Below are 15,879 nucleotides of genomic sequence, written 5' to 3' on the forward strand. Positions count from 1 at the left end.
CGAATGTGGATGAGTATGATCAAACTCGGATCTTCTCGCACCCTTCGACAAAGTTGTACGAAATTGAGTTTCCTACAAGAATTTCACACTTGGTCAATTTTGGGCGAGACCTGCGCCACCTGCTGCCAAAATTCTGAAGCGATGTTTTTTCCCATACATTTTAGCGGTTCCCCCGTACAAACTTCAACGATAAAAAGCGACCCCTTAGCCTTAACCGATTTGGTTGAAAATTGGCAAAATCTCTTCAGATTTTCCAAAATGTTCAATTTTCCTTGCCACCATACAATTTTGGTAGCTGTCCAAAAGTTTTTAAAGTATTCAAAAAATTGTATTTTGATACCAGATTTTACTATCAATTTTGTGTCTTCAGCAAAGTTGTAGATCAGGGGTGCCCGAAGTTTTTAAATGAAATCTCGCGAAATCTCTTTTGAGCTATGACCAGGGTTGCCAGGGTGCCAGATAAATCTGGGAATGTCGGATTTTTCAAGTGTCAGCCAGAATAAAGAATAATCATGATCTGTGCCAGATTTTTCATTTTCGGCTGATTTCGAACAACTTTTTGATTAAAATAAACATTTTTCAACAAATATTGTAAAATCTTGTAAATATTTATTTTATTGAAAATATCAATTAAACCATTTTGAGGCCAAATAATTCGTTAACCATCTGAATTCAACAAACTTTTAAATAAATTCATATATCCTCCCTCCTCTTCCTTATTGAAAATTGTATGATTTTCGTCAGCCAGGTTTTGCCAGATTTTTTTCTGAATTTGGCCAGATTTTTTAAATTTAACCAGATTTTTTCAATTTGGACCTGGCAACCCTGGCTATGACACAAATTCGTAAAAATGCATTTGGCTGTGTAGTCACTTTTTGGAAACAAATTATATGTTTAAATGTGAAAAAAAATCTGAAAGCATTTTTAACTTTATTTTTAGATATTAAATTAAAAAAATGGTCAAAATTTATTTAGCAGTGTTGTCAATTTGTCTAAGAAGCATACATTTTTTGAATGAGGAAAAAAGTCGAAAACATTTTTAATTTTAGCTCTTGTGGGGTGGAGAGAGGAGGGGGCACACAAAAAATTTAAAAAATATAAAATTGAAATGTAAAAAGTGTTTTGAAATGCATTTTACACCAGTACAACCAAAAATTACAGCGAAAAAAACTTTTCGCAGTACTGTACATCGGAAATTGAAAAAAAATCTAATCATTTTTTAATGAACCCAATCATGCTGAAAATTGTACCCACCATTTTCTAATGACGATATCTCAGCAACTAATGGTCCGATTTTCAATGTTAGTTGATGAAACATGCGTGAAATTTTCCGATCTTTTCGAAAAAAAAAATTTTTGATTTTTTTTAAATCAAGACTAGCATTTTAAATGGGCGTAATAATCAATGTTTGACCATTTTAAAATGTAAGTCTTGATTTTAAAAAAATTCAAAATATTTTTTTCGAAAAGATCGGAAAATTTCACAAATGTTTCATGTATTAACATTGAAAATCGGACCATTAGTTGCTGAGATATGGTCATTGGAAAATGGTGGGCTGATTGGGTGAGATTAAGAAAACTTCAATTTTCGTGTTTCTTTTTCTTCAAGCGGCTCTATCTCAACAACCCGAGGTCCAATCTTCAATGTCTCTTAGACAATTTTACAGCAAATTTTCTTAACTTTAAAAAAAAATATTTTTAGAAATGGTCACTCATAGTCACTATTTTTAAAAATTGAAAAACTGCAAATATTTCGCTGTAATCAAACTTTCGGTGGCTATATATTGAAAACGGAGTCCTTTATCAAAAAATCTGTAATGTACTTTTCGATTGCAAATTCAATTTTGCATTAAAAAACAATGTCAAACTTGTGTTTGCATGAAACTTCGTTTTTTTCCAAAAATCACTATTTTTTCAAAAATTCATAACTCGGCAGCAGATTTTTTGACATTGTTTTTCTATGGCTCAAAAGTTGCGAATTTTTGTCCCCTAAAACATATCAAAAAATCTCGAAAATCAAAAAATACGTATTTTGGGAAATTGAGTTTTAGTGAAACAAAAGTTGATGAAAAAAATCTGCGAATTTTTTTTCCGTGTACCAATTTTTTTCTCAAAAGTCCTCAACAATACCTACAACTTTGCCGAAGACACCAAATTGATCAGAAATTTCACTCAAAAGGTACAGCTGTTTGAATATTTACATACCATTTTTGTATGGACAGCAGCCAAAATTGTATGGAGACTTGTATGGGTGAACCAATGACGCAAAATAGCTTATTTGGTCATAGGGAAGGCCCCCACCAAGTTTGAGTCAAATCAAAAAATACAAAAAATAAAAATGGTCGAAATCAGCCGATTTCGTAGAGCGTTGCTCATATATTTGTTTAAATCGATACAAAATAATATAAATAATAATTGAAATTTTGTATAAATAAATTATATTAGATATTATTCAAGTTAAGAAAACTGAAAAAAGAAGGAATACACGTCAAAATATTAGCAAACAATTGCAGAATAATTATTTTGGAGTTGATATAACAACGTTTTAAGGACTTTTGGTTCGGTCGAATTGATTTTTCGTTGAAATTTCGTAAAATCCGGAATTACGTCATCAGAAAATCCACCGGCATCAATTTATTTGCAATTTATATGCTCATTTCCAGCCAATATTATGATTTGTTGCTTGCTTTTAAAATGTTCAATAAACAAATCTAGTATCATTAAAAAAGAAAAAATAAAACTGTTCAATGTTTTTTGAAAATTTAGAAAAAAATGAGAAAAAATTAGCATCAGTCTTTTTTTTAATGATTGAAGAATCTCTAAAGACGGCTGAGGTAAGGACTCGTATAAAAAGTAATTGTATCTCATTGATATTTCAACAAAAACGGACGCATTTCGTAAGTTCCGTACGACAAAAACTCCCCACAAAACGATTTATTCGTATGCCACAAAAACGAACCCGGATTCGTCTAGCAGAACAAAACCTCAACGCCACTGTTTTCCACGGCAAAAAAGAAGGGGAAAGATATTTATCATATTTTCCCGGTATACATGTTCCACTTTGTGAGTGAATGTGGTGGGCCCGACATCCGCAAATCCGTCATCAATTGTGGCGTCTTATCGGTTGAGCCCGCCAACAAAAAAAAAGAACAAACCCTTAGCTCGGTATGATTTCGTCCTGCCATTTTTTGTTTCCTCCCCGTTGAGGCTGCTGCTGCTGCTTCCTGTAATCCCTGTTCCGAGTGAGATTGATTAAATCTCGACTTTAACGGCGCCGGAGGAAAATCCTGCGCCAGGCTTTTCGTCTCTCCCTCGAAAAAAGGGGGGAAAGCACAACAAAAACGACGACAACGAACTGTCTTAATCCTAATGGTTTAGTTTGCCTTCCTGAGAGGCAGAAAAAAAAACACAGTTGGAAAAAGGGGTCCTTGGAAGGAAAATCGAACGATTAATTATCACCGCAGTCGGAAATTCGGACTCACGCTGTAGCCTCGAAGTCCTTCCACACTCAAGGACTCGGAAGGCGGCAAGCAGTGCGACCAGTGTCTCGATGTAACTGGAAGCGGTAAAGTAAATGAGATCAATTTAGTGTGTGTTAAATATTCATGCAAGACAAATTGAAATTAATGAAAGAAGCAGTCCTGATAAAAGTTTTTCCCTTCTCTGAGCCTGCGAGTTGCTTTGGGATATTTTTGTTTCTTAGTTGGAGCTTTTTTGTCCCATCTCATCTGCTGCTGCTGCTGCTGCTGGCTTTGTGTTCCATTGCAAAAGTTTCATCTCGGTCGAGTTTCGGCTTCTCGAGATGTTCTCCCGCCCCTGGTCCATTGTTACAGAGTTTATCTTTGTCTTCTGTGCTTTTATGCACGAACGCAAATATAATGGATCAGTGTTAACAAGAGGGACGATTGCTGTTTGAATTTTGGAAAATGTTTTGTATACTTAACAATTTTAATTATTCACTGCAAACTATGCCTTTGTGCCTTTGATCGAATCGGATGTTATTGCACCCTTAGACAAAGTTGTAGGGAATTGAATTTCCTACTAGAATTTCACACCTGCTGCCTAACTCCTGAATCGATGTTTTTCCCATGCATTTTCGAATGATTATTCATTATACCTATGGAATCAGTGTCACCCAGATTTTTCAAAAATTTCCCTTTTTTCTTGTATCCAACTGCCAATTCTTGAAAAACTTTTTTTACAAAAACCGAGAAAAGTTGCCGTAAATTCATCTTAGAAACATTTTGGACCAGTCTTTTTCATGCTGCAAAACAACCACTTTGAAATTTAAAAAAATAGTTTCATAAGTGTTAACCAAGCAGCACTTGATTTGCAAAAGCCGATACATCAGAAAATAATGGTTGATTTCGATGTTAATCAGGTTTGATTTTTTATGTTGGTAGGATTTTAAATTTGCTAGTCACAGTTCTCAACATTTTTCTAAGGCAATTCCAAATGAATGTTATAATTTTCTTGCAACATTTTTAACATAAAAAAACTGAAGATTTTTTTTCTCAAAGTCGAACTATACAAAAAACAGGGTAACAGTTTGTTTTCCATCAAGCGCTTTTAGTTGAAGTCGAGTTAAAAAAAATGTCAGTAGGAGGATAGCAAGCAATTTTCCAAGAAAAGTTTTGCAAAATAATCTGATTAGACAGTAAAAAGCGCAAATTGGAAGGAAATAGGACAAACCGTTGACAATATTACGTATTTTTGGTTAAAAAAAACTAAAATTTTCAATTTATCGATCATATTCTTAAATATTATCAATGTAAAATAAATAAAATGCTTCTCAAAACGTCGCAATACTGGAAAGATTCTCAAGTTGTCTTCTTTTTTTATTGTAAAAAAAAAAACAATTATTTTGATGATGAAAAAACTTAAAAAAAATTGTATTTTTGACAATTTTTTTGTAAAGTATAAAATTAATAGAAAATTTCTCAGAAGATCTGGGTTTTTTTCTCAAAATTTCTCAAAATCATAACGTGGAAATATGTACCTTCCCTGCAAAGGCTTATGACTTGACCTCAGTTGAAAGGTTCTCTAAATCGTTGAATTGCAAATGTAACATCCTGAAACAGAGCATAAAAATACAAATTGAATTGAATTAGGGACCATCCATAAACTACGTAGACACTTTTTTGGAGAACTCCAACCCGACCCCCCCCCCCTTCCCCTCGTGGACAATTGTCCATACAAAAAAAAAATCTTTTTTGTATGGAGCGTGGACAATCACCATGCTCAAAAAAGAGTAATAATATAATATTCAACCAACCAAACAAACTGTAAACCATCCAAAATTCAGCTTTTTTCTGTGTATCTTCAAAAACTGAAATTTATAATTTTTTTCAAATATCCGAAGATTTGTGAAAAATTAGGGTATTAAAAAAAAATCTTTCAAAAAGTCTGAGAAATATTTTCCCCTGTTAAAACTATTTTTATTTTTTTTACATGTTTTGTTATTCCGATAATTCTATCGGCGATTATTTTATCGAAGGTAACGGACGATAATATAAATTCAATATATTTCTAAAATTGACTAAAATCAACCAAATTGTGTTGAATTTTCAAGCTTCCTCTTAGTAAATATTTTTAAAGTTTCAAAATATAAATATTAATGTTACAACATACCGCATTTTTAAAGAAATCATTTTTTTATAATTTACAATATGGGTTTCAAACGATTCGAAATTTTGCATGCATTTTCACTGCTTAGAGTTTTTTTTAAATAAAATACTGAATTTTTCACAAAATACCGTATTTTCTCGAAATTACTAAAATTTTTATGATTCGCAATATGGGTATCAAACTATTCAGAATTTTGCATGTATTTTAACTGTTTTAGAGATTTTTGAATGAAATACTAAACTTTTCACAAAATACCGTATTTTCTCAAGAATACTCAAATTTTTTAAATTTCGCTATATGAGTATCGAACGATTTGAAATTTGCCAAACATTTTCACTGTTTTAGAGCTTCTTGTATGAAATAGAAAAAAAATCACAAAATACCGTATTTTCTTAAAAATACTGAAAAAGTGAAAAAACATGTAAAATACCTATTGCGAATCATAATAATTTAATTAGTTTTAGAATCATAAAATTTTTAGTATTTAGTGAAAATTTTAGTTTTTTATTCAAAAGAAACTAGAACAGTAAAAAAGCATGCAAAATTTCGAATCGTTTCATACCCATATTGTAAATAATAAAAAGGTAATATTTTCGAGATAATACGGTATTTTGTGAAAATTTTAGTTTTTCATCCAAAAAACTCTCAAACAGTGAAAATGCAAGTGAAATTTTGCTTCGTTTGATACCCGTTTTGAAAATTATGAAGATTTGAGTACTTTAAGAAAAAAAACGGTATTTTGTGAAAATTTGAGTATATCATTAAAAAAAAACTCTAAAACAGTGAAAATACATGCACAATTTCGAATCGTTTGATACCCATAACCCAAATTATATTTAATTGAGTACTATTAAAAAAAAAATACGGTATGCTGTGAAAATTTTAGTATTTATGCTTTTAAACTTACTACGTTATCAACATATTATTCTAATCGAATGTATTAAAAATTTAACTTGAAATTAATGGATTAAGTTAATTTAAGAAAGATGAAAAAATGAGTAATCGCCGATAAGATTATCGCCGAAAGAATTATCGAAATTGCCCCGACGCCCCGACGGTAACGATAACCATTATCGTTATCGTTAGACGATAATATTATCGACGATAACTATATCGATTAACAACCTTGCTTTCCCTATACAACAATTAAAATAATTTTCCAAGGTTTCTATAATCAGCCAAAATGTAAAGAAAATAAATACTAACTCCGAAGGAACACTAAAGTTTGATTTTAACTTTTACCAAAAATCACTACACTTCACTTGCCTTCCCAGATTAAGAAAAGTTTACCACAACTATCGAACCGGCTTTTGCAAGAGCCGACAACGGTGTGGGGTGGGCTCTGTTTTGCCAAACTCACGTTCCAGTTTATGAAAGCCTCGGCTTGCTTGAAGAAAAGCGAAGAAAAGCTCACCACCTTTACCAAAACTTGAACAACAGCAGCCGCACACCCGAAAAACACAGACCCCAAAAGCTCAAGTTAATCCGGCCCCAAATTGCTGCTACGTGCCTCAGACCAACCTCAGCTGACCCCATCGCTTCATCTTGCCTGATTTTCTGTTGGAAGGGGTGGAAAAAAGTTGCAGCGAATTTCATGCTGAGCTCTTGGAAGACAACAGCAAGAAGAAGCAGAAGAAGCTGCACCCCCCCGTTAAAAGTCTTTTTTGGCAAAACTTTGGATTCCACCCCCGCCAACTAGAGAAAGAGGGTGGCACAGTTTGTCAAATTTTGTGCTGGCTTTTCTCGTTGCTGCCAACAGCGAAACAAAAAGCTTTTTCTCTCTGTTGTAGGCTGGGCTTTTCCAAGGGGAGGATCGACTGAGATAAAAGAAGAAAAAGGAGAGGAAGGCAGTTTCCAAAGTAGTTGCACTGATTCGGTTTACGGTTTCTCTCTGGTATGACTTGAATAATGAAAAAACAGGCAAAAACTAAATAAAAGGAAAAACTTTTTAATACACTCGACAAGTTTGGTTTGTTGTGGTACTTTTCAACAAGTTTTGTTTATTCGTTCAAGTTGTCAGTGAAGCAGAAAAAAAACAGTTGAAATTAATGTTGTGTTAATTTAATCAATAATGACACACAAAATTGTATGATTGATCAAGCTTGTGTTACACTCCCAGTAAAAATTACAAACAAATATTGGAACTTTAAACTCTGTTCCCAAAAGCTAATACAATTTGTTTTATTACACTCCCATGCGCTTGTTTAAAATGCAAAGATTTTCCCAGTCGTTGACGAAAAACTCGATGCTGTTTCGCTTTTATTTTCTTATACATTCTTTTGCGTGTGTGTATGTATATCTTCAACAATGTTTGCACCATGGGAGGGGAACACACTGTAAGTGTTCACGAGGTGCATCATAATTTTCTCGTAAAAATATTTATTGTTTGCATTCGGAATGAGAAAAGTTGTTTCATATGCACGGTGCATGGTGCTGGCAAAGTGTTTTCTGAGATATTTTCATGATTTTGTCATATTTTTCGGGTGGGGGACATTTCGCCGAATGTCGTTTCGCCGAGGGTCATTTCGCCGAAGGTCATTTCGCCGAATGTCGTTTCGCCGAATGGGACGTTTCGCCGAATGGACATTTCGCCGAATAAAAAAAAAGAGAAAACGAAAATAAAAAAGAAAAAGAAAAAAAAAAGATAAATATAAGACAAAAAACTAATTACAATTTCATTGTTTATTTTAAATTAAAAATCTTTCACTCTGACACTACCATCAAGAAATTCGTAACGTTTGTGCATGAGGCAAAATGAAAAATACTTTTTTTGAGTAGTTTCAATCTTGAAGTACCGGAAAAGACTCTGGAGCTCTCTGTAGTATTTCTGGAAGCATAATCCTTTGATACGCACGACGAATTGGAGCCATTGATCGGGATCTCTAAATCCATTAACCCACAAGAACGTTGTAAGTTTTATCCTCTCCGTATAGGTAAACGTCCTCGTCAAAATGATGCGTTTTATAAAGGCAGGCCATAAATAAACAGGTCCACATGTATCTTGCACCGCAAACAGAACGTCATCGCTGAACTGATTTCCATAGTAAATGGTTGACATTAAATTCAGTGGATTGGACATTTTTACCTTTAAAAAACCCCAAAATAAATCAACTTAAAACACAAAAAAGTGACATTTGAAATAAAATACCTTCGACCGCGACCTCACGAACTGTGTAGCAAAGAAACCAGGCACATGAAGCATAGTCTCCTACGTTCAAGGACAATGCAATTATTCTCTTTTGATAAGCATGTTCAAGAGTAATTATTTGCCGCTTATAAATAATATAAAAAAGGTAAAAAAACATTATTTTTGGAAGTTTAAGCATACGCGGATTTTTAAGCATACTATTTCAAAAAAAGGTATTTTATATAAAAAAATATATTAAAAAACCACTCTTATCAATTTTAGTCTTCATACAAAAAAAATATTGAAAGAAAAGTGTTATTATTATTATTTTGTGAGTTTTTCATACTTTCATAAATAAACTGATCATTAAAATTAGTATAATTAAAAGGTTCAATATTTCAGTAAGTTTTGGCATTCTTTCATACATGAGCAGTTCTTTGAAAATCAAAGGAAAATGAAAACAAATCTTCTGCAGGTATTTGACTTTCTTTGGTTTTTAACTTTTTGTATGTTCTGAGTTTTTTTCATTTTTGGTAATCTAATTAAAAAAAAAGTACTTAAAAAGGGTTTGAGAATACTTCTGTAAGTTTTTGCATTCTTTTATACATGAGCAGTTATTTGAAAATCATAAGAAAATGAAAACAAATCTTTTGCAGGTATTTGAAATTTTTTGTTTTTTAACTTTTTGTATGTTCTGAGTTTTTTTTTCATTTTTGGTAATCTAATTTAAAAAAAAAGTACTTTAAAAGGGTTTGAGAATACTTCTGTAAGTTTTTTGCATTCTTTTATACATGAGCAGTTCTTTGAAAATCATAAAAAAATTAAAACAAATCTTTTGCAGGTATTTGACATTCTTTGTTTTTTTTTTAAACTTTTGGTATGTTCTGAGTTTTTTCATTTTTGGTAATCTAATTTAAAAAAAAAGTACTTAAAAAGGGTTTGAGAATACTTCTGTAAGTTTTTGCATTCTTTCATACATGAGCAGTTCTTTGAAAATCATAAAAAATGAAAACAAATTTTTTGCAGGTATTTGACATTCTTTGTTTTTTTACTTTTTGTATGTTCTGAGTTTTTTCAATTTTTGGTAATCTATTTAAAAAAAAAGTACTTAAAAAGGGTTTGAGAATACTTCTGTAGATTTTGCATTCTTTTATACATTAGCAGTTCTTTGAAAATCATAAGAAAATGAAAACAAATCATTTGCAGGTATTTGACATTTTTTTGTTTTTTAAGTTTTTGTATGTTCTGAGTTTTTTTTTTCATTTTTGGTAATCTAATTTAAAAAAAAGTACTTAAAAAGGGTTTGAGAATACTTCTGTAAGTTTTTTGCATTCTTTTATACATGAGCAGTTCTTTGAGATCATAGGAAAATGAAAAATCTGACTTCAATGTACATGTCTGTGGAAATTATCCACTGTTTTAATTTTTTTTTGTTTCACACTTTTTCAAACAAATTATTTTGAAAATTGTCTATGAATTTATGCAGCAGTTTTTTAAACAAAAAAAGAGTCTAGCAAAACTATTCTGAAAGTGTTTACCTCTACAGTAATCTTGTATTTGTTAAACTTGTTGTAACTATGGATGTATGAGGTTGCCAAGAGATTGTTATTTTTGAATAACTTCATGGAAATATTGTTGGTGAAAAGTCATTTTCAATCGGGATTCCATTCAGGTCGGTTCGCTTTTGTGAAGAAAATGGAAAATTACGGCGAAATTTTGAAGAGCTCGCGCGGTGGAGACGTTTTGCTGTTCGGTGGATACATGTACAACCTCAATCGACTGGTAAGTTTGTATGAATTTCAAGATAATAAGCAGGAATTTCAAAAGCGTTTCAATTGCTGTAGTCCGAAGACACCTACTACTGGGAATGCAAATATCGGAACAAAACGAAGAAGGAAGTGGCAAGTTGTTCGGCAAGGCTCAATTCAAGACTTCGGGACAACCGACACCTGGTTTGTTCCACCGTTAAGGATCATACCCACGCACCGGACACTTCCGAGGTCGATAAAGTAAGGTTGAGGATGGAGCTGAAGAGGATTACTGCCTCTGATAGTGGCCCTCCATCGAGAGTGCGGCGTGTTGCCGCCATTGGTCTCCCGATAGCGTGCAAGTGAAGCTTTCAGCGTCTGCTCAGCGAAAAATTATTCAACGGGCACGACCAGCAATTGCATCCGTTCAGTACCGCGATGGAGTATTTCTTATCCCGGAAGAACTACAGCGCACCCTCAACGGCGACGTATTCTACCGTGGAACCGTCGAAGTGGAAGGAGGAAAGGCGTTGCTGTTTGTCGCTAACACAGAAATCGAACGGCTCTGTAAGGCCCGTTTCTGGATTTCGGATGGAACTTTTGACACGGTGCCCGGAGAGTTTCACCAGCTGGTGACCATACATGCGAGTATCGCACCGGATCATGCCCGTACAATTCCTGCGGTCTACGCTCTGTTAACCAATAAGACTCAGGCACTGTACGCAGCGATGCTGCAGAAGGTGTCGGAGGTGGCTGCGGAGATGGAAGTCGATTTAAACCCACCCATGATTCTCACCGATTTTGAGAAAGGGCTGATTAACGCCTTCCATGAAGAATTTCCTGAGGCAAATCAGGTATTTTTTTATTTTATTAATTTATTTTCTTTGTAAATTAATTTTATTTTATTTTAGGTTGGCTGTTATTTTCACTTCACTCAAAGTCTGTGGAGGAAAATCCAGACCATGGGGCTGGTTCCATTGTTTGCCGGCGATGCAAATTTATCTCGATCCTTCAAAAAACTTCGAGCCCTTCCATTTGTGCCGGAAAATCACATCCCAGAAGCTTTTGAGATCATTAAGTCAGCAGCGCCCTCTTCAATGGCGGGCTTCATGCTTTACATCGAGGAGACATATGTCCTCGGGCGGAAGAAGACCCCCAAATCGAAAAGTCGCCACAGTCCCCTATTCAAGCCGAAGTTCTGGTCAGTACACGAAAATGTGAAGGAAGACCTACCACGTACATCGAACTGCGTTGAATCGTGGCACAACGGCTGGGCGATTGTTGTTGGTGTGAGTCATGGGAGCACCGGACGCATCGTGCGAGAAATTCAGCTGGAGCAGAAGACAGCTGCTGGCCGTGTCCAGGCAATTCTTGCAGGAGCTCAAGGCGAGGTGCAGAACGACGTAAAGGACAAAAATGCGGACCTCAAGAGAATAGTGATGAAGTTTTCTGATTACAAGCTTGCAGATTTTATTGATACAATTACTAACGTTCTGTAATTCTTTCTTACTAAGCATTAAGCAATAAAAAACAACAACAAAAAAATTAAAAAAGAGCATTTTTAAAATACATGAAATTAAAAACACTTTCTATTAAATAGCATAAGAGACCATCTCTCAACCATTTATACAATGTCGAAATCTTAACAAAAAAACAACCCCCACACAACCCCCTCAGCGTCTACGTGGTTTTTGGATGACCCCCAAACAGTACCTAAAAAATTCGGCGAAATGTCCATTCGGCGAAACGACTTTCGGCGAAACGTACCATTCGGCGAAACGACTTTCGGCGAAATGACCGTCGGCGAAACGACATTCGGCGAAACGTACCAGATCCTATTTTTCATGGGTTTTTGAAGTATGATTTTGATAACATTTTAGATTTTTGCTAAAAATCCCTCACAAAAAGTTCAAACAAATAGCCATTAAATTACCAAACTAAATTGCATTACGCTCTCTCCAAACATTCCCTTTCACAGTCCAGAAAGCCATTTGCGAGCCGAAACTGCCGTAATGGTGCCCGTTTCGTGCATTATTTGCTCTCAAAATTAAACCCATAATTCACGAAAGTTATCCCCGAATAAACAGTCGGTGTAGCTAATAAACACGTTGTAAATGGAACATGGGTGGCCATGTTGAACAACCCGGAGGTCACGTGTGAGTGTTAATTCGCACCGTTTTGGCCGTGGATAAATATTGCCATCCAGGAAGCAGCTCATTCTGGGTAAACGAAAATGATTAATCGAACATGTATGGTTATTAGAGTGTAAGAAAAATGATTTTTTGGCGGACATTGAAAGGTTTATTTCGGTGGGCATACTGAGCCCAAATCCCAAATATGAGCTTGATTGGACGGTGGCGCTCCGCTCTTCAATTGTAAATGGGAATTAACCCGTAAAAACAGGTTTTTTTTTTCAAAAATGACAATTTTGGAGACATTTTTGCCACTAAAGCGTTTATTTTCAACATCACTGGCGTGTAGGCCAAATCCTTGCGCATCTTTTGATATATATATATAACATTGGAGTTTGGAGCACCCGGAAGCTCGGTACAGACCTTCAATGTTTAGCATTTTTTTCGAAAAATTGGTCCCAGCAAAATCAAATGGCGTCTCGGGTGTCGCGAGGTGCGACGCATATCTTTTTTGCCGGGGACGATTTTTCGAAAAAAAAATGCCAAACTTTGAAGGTCTGTAGTAAGCTTCAGGGTGCTCCAAACTTCAATGTTATATATACCAAAAGATGCGTAAGGATCTGGTTAACACGCATGTGATGTTGAAAATAAACGCTTTAGTGGCCAAAATGCCTCAAAAATTGTCATTTCTAGATTAAATTTTCAAAACAACCTATCCGTCATGGGTTTCCTATGCAGATAAGATCATTTGAAAATTTAATCTATATTTTTGAAAAAAAATCTTTTTCTACGGGTTAATTCCCATTTAAAATTTAAATGCAATGCTCGCCAAAAAATCATTTTTGTAACATCCTAATAGTTATCTAACAACAGATTCATTAAAAATGTGGCGTAGGTTAAACATTTTACAGTCTAGACTCGATTATCCAAATATGCGTCAAGTTATTTTTTAGGCATTAGGCCATTCAAATTTGACTAAAATTGGGACGCAGAGTGAAAATTTTATGGTTTTTGGTTTTTGGTTTTTGGTTTTTGGTTTTTGGTTTTTGGTTTTTGGTTTTTGGTTTTTGGTTTTTGGTTTTTGGTTTTTGGTTTTTGGTTTTTGGTTTTTGGTTTTTGGTTTTTGGTTTTTGGTTTTTGGTTTTTGGTTTTGGTTTTGGTTTTGGTTTTGGTTTTGGTTTTGGTTTTGGTTTTGGTTTTTGGTTTTGGTTTTGGTTTTGGTTTTGGTTTTGGTTTTGGTTTTTGGTTTTGGTTTTGGTTTTGGTTTTGGTTTTGGTTTTTGGTTTTGGTTTTGGTTTTGGTTTTGGTTTTTGGTTTTGGTTTTGGTTTTTGGTTTTGGTTTTTGGTTTTGGTTTTGGTTTTGGTTTTGGTTTTGGTTTTTGGTTTTGGTTTTGGTTTTGGTTTTGGTTTTGGTTTTGGTTTTGGTTTTTGGTTTTGGTTTTTGGTTTTGGTTTTTGGTTTTGGTTTTGGTTTTGGTTTTTGGTTTTGGTTTTGGTTTTGGTTTTGGTTTTGGTTTTGGTTTTGGTTTTGGTTTTGGTTTTGGTTTTGGTTTTGGTTTTGGTTTTGGTTTTGGTTTTGGTTTTGGTTTTTGGTTTTGGTTTTGGTTTTTGGTTTTTGGTTTTGGTTTTGGTTTTGGTTTTGGTTTTGGTTTTGGTTTTGGTTTTGGTTTTTGGTTTTGGTTTTGGTTTTTGGTTTTTGGTTTTTGGTTTTTGGTTTTGGTTTTTGGTTTTGGTTTTTGGTTTTGGTTTTGGTTTTGGTTTTGGTTTTGGTTTTGGTTTTGGTTTTGGTTTTGGTTTTGGTTTTTGGTTTTGGTTTTTGGTTTTGGTTTTGGTTTTGGTTTTTGGTTTTTGGTTTTTGGTTTTGGTTTTGGTTTTGGTTTTGGTTTTGGTTTTGGTTTTGGTTTTGGTTTTGGTTTTTGGTTTTGGTTTTGGTTTTGGTTTTTGGTTTTTGGTTTTTGGTTTTTGGTTTTTGGTTTTTGGTTTTTGTTTTTGTTTTTGTTTTTGTTTTTGTTTTTGTTTTTGTTTTTGTTTTTGTTTTTGTTTTTGTTTTTGTTTTTGTTTTTGTTTTTGTTTTTGTTTTTGTTTTTGTTTTTGTTTTTGTTTTTGTTTTTGTTTTTGTTTTTGTTTTTGTTTTTGTTTTTGTTTTTGTTTTTGTTTTTGTTTTTGTTTTTGTTTTTGTTTTTGTTTTTGTTTTTGTTTTTGTTTTTGTTTTTGTTTTTGTTTTTGTTTTTGTTTTTGTTTTTGTTTTTGTGAAATTAGAAGTTTCACAATTTAATTTCAAAAAATAATTATTGTTGAAATGATTTGCACCGAATTCAAGACACGTAAAGGGTCAATTTTTCCGGGAAACAATTTTCAACAATTTTTTTAGTCTTAATCAGGTGCAATTTTTTAAAGTTAATGTCCCTCTACTTCGGTTCTGACCGATGACGAGAGGGGGATTGGGTAAACAAAAAATAAAAATAAAATGGCAAATTCAGATTTTTGTCCTCTGAAATTTCGGGCCAATTTTAAAGGAAAGTAACGAAAACATCAAAACATATTTGTTAAGGACTTTAATCCAATTTGCCAACTTTTATTTCAGAAAACTTTCGAAAAAAAACGATAAAATTATTATTTTTTGAACCCAAATTCATACCAATTCATATTGATCAGTATCACTAATCAAGTGAATATTGTAAAATGGATAAAATAAAAAAAGACAAATCAGTTCATATTTGATTGCCGAACAAAATGTACAAAATTTTTCCATCCAGACACGAAAGTTAAATAGAACAACAGAGGATTTCCACAGAAAATGCAAAAACTGAAACCTAACTCAAACTAACCAGTATGGTGATGCTTTCAATGGCTTATTGCAGAAACATGAGATTAATTTTGATGTCGTGTTTTGTATCAAACACTGGCATTTCAAATAAAATCAATTTAACCGCATTGAGTAGAATATTGAGAGCTGGTTTAATTGTGCTGATTGATTGATAAATAATGATGGATCAAATAACACCACAATAAAACTTTCTCATCGCCACAAAAAAAAATGTATCATAATTTTTTTTCAATTCCGCGAAAGTTAACACGTTTTAATCAAATCCCAAAATCCTTCAATTTATCGCTACCAAAGTTTTCCACCGTTCAGTTCAAGTTAAGCCCGAATTAGCATTTCTTGAGTTTTTAAGCACCTCGAAAAAAAAGCACCGCTGTTAAATCGAGCGATTTCAACGAGAGAAGACGATGACGTGCACCGCT

This window comes from Culex quinquefasciatus, chromosome 3, assembly GCF_015732765.1.
Source record: "Culex quinquefasciatus strain JHB chromosome 3, VPISU_Cqui_1.0_pri_paternal, whole genome shotgun sequence".
Taxonomy (NCBI): Eukaryota; Metazoa; Arthropoda; class Insecta; order Diptera; family Culicidae; genus Culex; species Culex quinquefasciatus.